At 43.2% G+C, this 8,616-nt stretch overlaps 1 long non-coding RNA gene across 1 annotated transcript in view; it reads left to right on the forward strand.

Moving 5' to 3' along the window:
* The window catches only part of LOC116570949, a 53,448-nt gene extending 46,052 nt beyond the window's left edge, over nucleotides 1-7,396 (forward strand). Inside the window, exon 5 of the long non-coding RNA XR_004277610.1 lies at nucleotides 6,982-7,396. This is a non-coding gene — a long non-coding RNA (uncharacterized LOC116570949). The remainder of the gene's footprint in view (nucleotides 1-6,981) is intronic.
* Nucleotides 7,397-8,616: the final 1,220 nt, after the last annotated feature.

Below are 8,616 nucleotides of genomic sequence, written 5' to 3' on the forward strand. Positions count from 1 at the left end.
CAAGGCCTCATCTTCTCCAAGCTTCCAGTTTCGTTTTTAGGGTATGTGAGGTTTTCTGGGGGCTAAGGGGGTCATTCTTGGCCCTTTGATGTCGGTGCAACCCATCCACTCTCAACCCACCCCACAGCTGTGTGGTGTTCCAGACAATAGGGGAGTGGAGGAACGTCTGAGTGATCTTGGTCCTGGGGCCTGGTCCTTATTGATTTTTTCCATTGCTTAAAACTGTGCATGTGTGTATGTTTTATAATAGTGGCATTATAATTACTCGTTTTGAAAATAAGATATCCTCACAGGTACGCTTGAAGGAACAGGGTATGCATTGCTACCGTCAGACTTCTTCTCGGGCCCTGGTGGCCTTTGAGAAGCCAGAGCTGCCTCCCCGGAGGAGATGAAGCAGAGCCCTTGGTTTCTCTTGGTCTGAGCTCCTGGAATTCCCTAACCCCCCACCCCACCCCCAAACACACCACAGACAGAAGAAACAAGAAGACAATCATAGAATGAGAGTCAACATTGCTGGTTGGGGGAAACAGACCATCGTCTGCAGAGGATGAGAAAGAATTTATTTTCTCTAATTGCATTTCTTGGAGAGAAATTTTGCTGGAAGTGGAGGGTAGAGGAGAATTTTCTGGCTGACCATAGGAAACACCCCCACCCCCACCGGGTCTGGGGCTCTGATGCACATTGCCTAATGGCTGGGGTCTCCTTGGCCTTGGGCTTTCAAGGCCTAGTTGGGGGCATAAGCTTCTGGAGAGCACAGAGGAGGTTGCTTCAAACACAGTTGCTTATTTGGAATTGTGCAGTTGTTTTGGGTTTTCTGACTTTCTCTGTGACCTGCACATCAAGGCTTAGAGACTTCAGAGCCTTGGAATTTGTCTATTTGGCTTCGCAGGTTCCTGAGTTCTTCCCCAAGTGGATGGACTCCCTGTCTTTATAGGACCTCCACGCACAAACCCATTTCTTTTTGAGGATCTGGCCAGTGATGGACTTGTTCTTTGTGAGCTTCAGTATTTCCTCATATCTTACGGTCTTGGGCTCTGCACAGATATGGACACTCTTTAGGGTTTGCGCTATAGATCTTTTTGTCCCTTTGCTCTTTTCCAGGGATGACATCTCTGCTGCAGATGTCACTGCTCTTTTAAAATTTTCTCTTCGATGGAACATCTGGCGGGACCTGGGCCTCATGCTGGGCTTTCCTTGTTACGTGCCTCTCCCTGAGGACCTCTGCTTTCTGAGGACCAGCTCTAGGAACTGACATCCTAGGGGACCTGGGACCTCATGGAGAGAGGAAAGATGAAAGTTAACCCTTTTGAAAATGGCGATTGAATAGCAGAACCGTTCCTTTCCCAGCTCCGCTTTGTTCTTCCTGCCCCTGCACTGATGCTGAGAGACGAGAAGAATGAGAGTCTGGGACCCATTTTTCGCTTTCCTCTTTCTAAGCAAGTTGAAGGTCTTCATTATCAAATGAATTATGTGACTGTCTACATTGATTTGATTGTGATCTGTATTCTGTCCACGTTACTCATTGTTAAGGTAGATGCATGTATTTTCTACGGACCTTTCTGGGAAACTCAGAGGAGCATTTTCTGTATGTCATCCTCAGAGAGTAGTCTTCTGCTGAAGAAGGATCCAAGATCTCAGATCTCCAGGAATATCTGTGCTCCATTCCACAGGCTTCTGCTTTCTTAGGAAAGATGGGCAGTATCTGATCAGACGCTTTCAGGGGCTCAGCATGGCTCATAGATCCTTCCTAACAAAATGGGGATGCTGGGCCTCATGAGCCCTGGCATGAGAAGAAAGCTGTTGAGCCATGCTGAGGACCTGTTTGTCTCATGTGTTCTGAATTGTCCTAATGAACCACACTGAAGCATGGTGTTTGAGGTTACTCTGGAGCCCTCTACCAGGTAGCCCTCTTACAGGTAGATGGTCTGGGAGCTTTGGAAAGAAGCCCAGGTCTCCTTTTGCCTTGCCCAAGCTGTTCTCTTAACCTAGATATCCTCATCATTCGCTGGAGTTCCCATTCCTCATGTATATCTGTTTCAATGATCAATTTAGAGAATCGGGAAGGCAAAGGAGAAACAAAAAAACAAGCATCAATCTCTTCTGTGAGCAGCACCTAGAGCTCCCCTACCTGAGTGGTATCATGGCCTTTTTCAAGTATTGGATTCCACTGGAGGCAGTAACAAGACAGAAGACCCCAACCCCACTCACATTATAGAAGATCGAACCAAAACCCCAGGACCCACTAACAGGCAGAAGAAATCAGCCAATGTGCTCCATCATCTGCAGAATGCCCCTGTCTCTGGCAATGGGGCCACAGCGAGTACATGCTCCACTCTAAGACACCAGGCTCCCATCCGAGGGTTAGGGGACAGCCACTAAGGGCCCTTGAGTCCAGATGAGGGACAAAAAGAGGATGGCGAACCCACAACCTCTCTCCCACCATCCAGCCAAGCAGGATGCTCTTCGAGCTCATGGCCACCAGATCTTTCTCCTCCCCTGGTCTTTCTTCTTTTCCTCAGTATATTATATATATGCATATAACTTAGTGCAATTCCCACCCCTAATAACCCAATAACCCAGATATTAGCTGGTTCCCCTTTACTTCTTAGAGATACAGACATGGACACCATCACTGCCACAGCCTTTGATGGTCTGATGATCTCTCAGATTTTTTTTTTTTTTAATCAATTCCCAGGGACTATTAAAAAAAATTTTTTTTAAGTACAATATAGTTGCAACGTAATCATGTGTAGAAGCTGCAGTGTATTTACTTGGAAATTGATCCCTACCCATTAAATTTGAAAGGGTCTTGTATCCATCTTAATAATAGCCCTTTTCAATTTCCCCATTTCTTTGTAATGTTTTTCTTCTCCCACAGCCAGCCTCTCCAACGCTCCCCACCTCTCCAGACTTTCCCAGTATAGGCATTTCTTTAATTAGAAAGACAAAAACATTTTCTTCCAAAACAGAGTAAATTTCCAGAAGATTTGGATATTATTGTTCCATTTCCCTGGGTTGGGGAATAGAAGTAAATATTTGCAGGTTGTGGAGAAGAACTCGGAACGAGTCGCTTTGTACAGATGGAGAAGTGTCAAGGATGCTCCGTTCTTTCTGGAAGAAGGTGGACGCGCATGCGCACACACACAAATACATACTGAGTGAAGTGGGGATATCTGGCAAGTCGACGTTTTCCTTCCCATGTTTCCTAACTCTGTTATTTCACAGACTCTGTTTTGTAATGACAAGTATCCACCCAGATCCCATCAGAAATGAGCAGTTCCGAGTCGCTCCCCAAACTCCAGTTACTACATGAAATACATGGGAGAGGCAAGACTGGCTAGAGAGCTGTCATTCTGGAGTTCAGCTGGTGGCCGCTGGTGGAGTCTTTCTTCTTTTTTTAAGATGGTATCCTTTATCACTGAGTGACAAGACAATCAGACTATAAGCCCCTAGAGGCAGTGAAACCTTGTATGTCATGAAGAAGACGGTGAGCCAAGATCACATCCGTCATCGTGGGTAGAAGGTCTTTGATACTGCCTGTGTACTCACGTACATGACTTGAGTTTATGCTGTACAGCGATCGAATTACAGTCCTCCGCTACACGCTTAATAGAGTTTTTGTTGTTGTCTGCATCAGAAAGAAATGTTAAAGTTTGTGACTTGAATACTACGTTCCATTAGGGATTTTTTTCCCCCCAATTTATTTGTGTGCAGAACCAGCTCTAGCGATTGAACAGCTTGTTTCTGCTTCTATTTCTTTGTATTTGCTGGAACAGGCAATTGTCCCTTGCTTAAATCCAAGAAGAAGAATATTGTTTGTACTGCAGGAAAACTCTTGACCATTGTCTGGATTTATTATGGTGTGTTTTCTGGTAAAAATTATTAATTCACGTAGCTAATGCTGGACAGTAGTAATCCGAAAAGTGAAGAGTCACTGTTAACAATTATGGTCGAGTGACGGATCTCTTGGTTTATTGAGCAGTTTTGGAGGCTGCAGCTATTCCAGAAGCTTTCTAGCCAGTCATGGCAGTCATAATGGGCTAAGGGTGTGGAAAAGAGTTTGTGCAAAATTGTGTACAAGAAAAACGACAAGGGCAAGAGAAAGCTCAGGAAGTCAGCAGGATGCGGGTGAGCGCACAGAAATCGGGTTGACTTTTTCAGGGATTCTTCTATTGATGACATTTAAAAAAAAGAAAAAAGAAACATGCAAACAAGATAGACAAACCACCGAAAATACCCAAAGGAAAAACAAAAGTAAGCAAAACAGGAACCTTCCCGGGCATCCTCACTGCCACAGGAGATGAGGCGCTCCTTGGCTTGCGGTCCCGTAATTCCATCATCTGTCTGGTTACACTGCTTGTTCCTCTTCTCATCTAATCTCCCTTTGCCTGCTTTTTAGAAGAGCATTTGTGAGTGAATTTAGGACCAACCCGGCCGATCCAGATAATCTCTCGATTTTCAGAATTTTTTAAAAATTTTATTTATTTATTTGACAGACAGAGATTACAAGTAGGCAGAGAAGCAGGCAGAGAGAGAGGAGGAGTCTCTGATCAGTCTCTGATCAGTCTCTGCTGAGCTGAGAGCCCAATGCGGACCTTGAACCCAGGACCCTGAGATCATGACCTGAGCAGAAGGCAGAGGCTTTAACCCACTGAGCCACCCAGGCGCCCCTTGATTTTCAGAATTCTTAAGGACACTCGCAAAGTTCCTGTTCCCGTATCAGGCCACATTCAGGGGTTCCAGGAATTAGGACGTGAATATATCTGTGGGTCAGTCCATCCCTCTATCTTTCTTATTTCTTTCTCAAATAAGAGTTGGATCAACTCTCTACTTTCTTTTCTTTTTAAATTTTTTTTAAAAAAATTTGTTTATTTGAGAGAGAGAGAGGGAGAGAGGGAGAGAGGGAGCATGAGTAGGGGGAGGGGTAGAAGGAGGGGGAAAAGGACAGGCAGACTTCCTGATGACGGAGGAACTGGATGTGGGCTCGATCCCAGGACCCTGAGATCATGACCTGAACTGAAGTCAGACACTTAATCTACTGAGCCACCCAGGCATCTCTCTACTTTTCTTCTCTCTCCTCTTTTCCTCATCTGTCTTTGTCTATTTTTTCTTCTCAGTTATGTTTTCTAAAACTTCTTTTGAAATTTTATTTATTTATTTTTTTAAGATTTATTTACTGGAGACAGAGAGAGAGAGAGGGAAAGAGAGCAAGCATGGGGTGAAGGGGCTGTTTTCCATTTGGGTGAGTCATTGTGGTTCTTGAATGGGAGCAGTTAATACACATTTGGGGGGAACGACCCTATTTATAGAGCATAGGCTTTGTCTCTGACAAGCCTCAGATCTGTTGTGTTGGCTCAGCCACAAACTTGAGGGCCTTTAGTGATCTTCCTTTTATTTATTTATTTATTTAATTATAATACTTGATTGCGGGCTCTCTTACATGTAATAAGATGTACTTTACATATCTCGGGCACCTGGGAGGCTCAGTCAGTTAAGCATCTATCTTTAGCTCAGGTCATGATCCCAGAGCCCCAGAATTGAGCCCCGCATTGGGCTCCCCACTGAGCGAGGAGTCTGCTTCTCCCTCTGCCCCTCCCACTGCTCATGCTTGCTCGCTGTCTCTCTCAAATAAATAAATACAAAATCTTAACAAAATAAATAAAATAACATGCCCAGATCTCAAATGCATGATGCTGGATTTTACATATGTATACATCTGTGTCGCAGTATACCTGCTCCTTCCCCTCATGTAGAACCGCTATTCTGATTTCTAGTGTGATGGACTCATTTTGTCTTCCAAATTCATATAAACGGACTCATACAGTAGGGGCTCTTTTGTGTCTGTCCTATTTTGTTCAATGGAATGTCCTTGAAATTCATCCACACTGTTGTGGGTATCAGTTGGGGAGTTTGTCCTCTTTAGTAACTGAGTAGTATTGCATGGTGTGGCTATCTCACAATTTTTTATCCCTTGTGTTGTTTCTACTTCAGGGCTATTATGAATAGAATTGCTACAGTTGCTGTAAATATTTGTGTATGTATCTTTTCTTAGACACTGGCACTCAGTTCTCTTGGGAGTGTATCTAGGAGTAGAATTGCTGTGTTATAAAGTAGAGGTAATTGGTGAGGTTGATAAGTGTGAACAATGTGGTGTATTCACAGTACTGACTGAGAGGGAAAGTATGTTAAGACCTGACTTGAGGGGCACCTGGGTGGCTCAGTGGGTTAAAGCCTCTGCCTTCCACTCAGGTCATGATCTCAGGGTTCAAGGCCCACATCAGGCTCTCTGCTTCCCCTCTCTCTCTGCCTGCCTCTCTGCCTATTCGTGATCTCTCTCTCTGTGTCAAATAAATAAATAATAATCATAAAAAAAAGTCCTTGACTCAAAAGACTTGAGTAAGTCTTTTGATTTTTCTGAACCTAGTTTAATGAATCTGAAGTAAAGATAATAATAATACCAGATGGCTGTGTGGTTTGGTTGGCTAAGCCTTCTCAGGTCATGATCTCATGGTCCTGGGGTCGAGTTCCGCATTGGGCTCCCTATGCAGTGGGGAGTCTGCTTCTCCTTCTCCCTCTTCCCCTCCTCCCTGCTTGTGTACTCTATTTCTTTCTCTGTCTTAAATAAGTAAAATGTTTTTTAAAAAGTAAACAATAATACCTGCCCTGAAGAGTTGCTGTAAAGATTAGAATATGTAAAAAGCACACAGTGCCTGGCATAGGATCTGGGGTCTCGTAGGGTATTCACCAAATCAGAACGATGGTGGTGGTGGGGTGATGAAGACGAAGATGATGGTCATGTAATCTCTTTATACCCAACCGATGGGTTGGCTTGTTGAGTTAAAGTATCAACCTAACCTCTTTCTTTTATCCTTGAAAGAATATTCAGAAACTTCCAACAAGGTCCCTCTTGTACAGTGAGTAGACCTCTGCTTCCCAACAGGATTCCAGCATCCCGTCCTTGAAATCCTGATTTAATTTCAGGTGGTGCAATGAAATAGGCATCAGGTGATGTTAATCTCACAGGGCTGAGAGCCACTGCATCGCAGAAGAATCCATTTACCTCTCCTCTCCTCTCCTGAGACTTGGCCGTTCTTCAGTTCTCTGAGGTAGCAGATTGGTTGCATTCCTTCTACATCCTTCTCCATGCTGAGAACGTCACCTTAGACCCTGAAACCCTCTCCAAGACTTCCGTCTTCCTGGGGAGCATCCTCTCTTCCCTTCCTCTTGTTTCTCCAACAGATCGCAAGCCACTGACCGTGGAGGACGTGCCTCTGCTCCCCCTTCGCTGCTGGGTTTCCGTATGCAGTCTCAGGCTTCTCGAATGTCACCTTATCAATATTTTCTTCTTGTGTCTCCCTGTGTTGTTACTTTCTTATTTAAAATAAACACAAATATGGCAAACTCCTACAGCCTCTGACAGCTGGCAGCTGACACGCTTGGCTGCCTCCACCTTCGAGGTGCCGATCGCTCCGGCAGACTGTTGAAAGTTGTTGTGACTTAGGGAGCAGCTGGTTTTTCTTCTCGTTCTTTTTTACTTTTTTTTTTAAAACTTTAGTGCATTTTCTCTCAATTATCAAGGTAATCTATGTTTACAGTGGCTGAAGATTTGAAGAGCTAAATCTAAAGATCCCAAAACAACAGCGAACATTTTTCATGCAATTTTCTCCTTATATGGTCTGTGTCCAGATTCAGCTCCAGCACTTCCTACATTTGTAATCTTGGGGATACTCCTTTTCTCTGAGTCTGTTGCCTCATATGTTAAAGAGGGATGATTAAAAAAAAACTCGAGAGAACAATGGGCAAAAGATGTGAAAGATAACTCACCAGGAAGAGATTTTAAATGTCCATGAAACATATAAAAAACATTCAAGTTCCCTTGTAAGAGAAATGCAAGTGAATGGCAAAAATTTTAAGGCTGGATACTCTTTGTTGGTGAGGCAGGAGAAACACTGGACATTCTCACACACTGCTAGGGAAAGTGCAGAATGGCACTCCCTTCTAGAGGAGAACTTGGCAATTTCTAGATTACTTATATGTTTGCATTTTGATCCAGTAATCCCACTCCAAGGAATTCACTCTGAAGCTGTATCTCAACAATATGAAAATACATATGTATAAGATTACTTATTGAAACATTTTGCATAATTGCAAAATACTGGAAATAACCTAAATCTCTAAATATAGGAAGGGTTTATTGAAGAAACTATGGAATAGTCTTATCAAAGAGAATTACATAATTGTAAGACAAAAGGGAAAAGCTCCATAAACCAAAATGGAGTAATTTTCTGTTAAAAAAGCAAAAGCCAGAGGAGTATATATAGTCCACTATCTTTTGTGTAAGAGGTAAAGTCAATAAGAAAGTATTTATTGCAAACACATACACACAAAACAAACAAACAAAAAAAAACCCAGAATTTTGGTTTTTAAATATCATACCACATTAAAAATAGTGCTGCTTGAATTTATGACAATGGCTGATTCCAGGGCCAGGCAGAGAAAAACCAAGATGAGCCTGGAACATCTAAGTGAAAAAGAAGAATGTACTTTAAAAATAATGGGAAGGGCAAAAGATTTATACGATCTGAAGAGGAGAAGAATAAATGAAACAAGATGGGA

Source organism: Mustela erminea, chromosome 12 (assembly GCF_009829155.1).
Source record: "Mustela erminea isolate mMusErm1 chromosome 12, mMusErm1.Pri, whole genome shotgun sequence".
Classification (NCBI taxonomy): domain Eukaryota; kingdom Metazoa; phylum Chordata; class Mammalia; order Carnivora; family Mustelidae; genus Mustela; species Mustela erminea.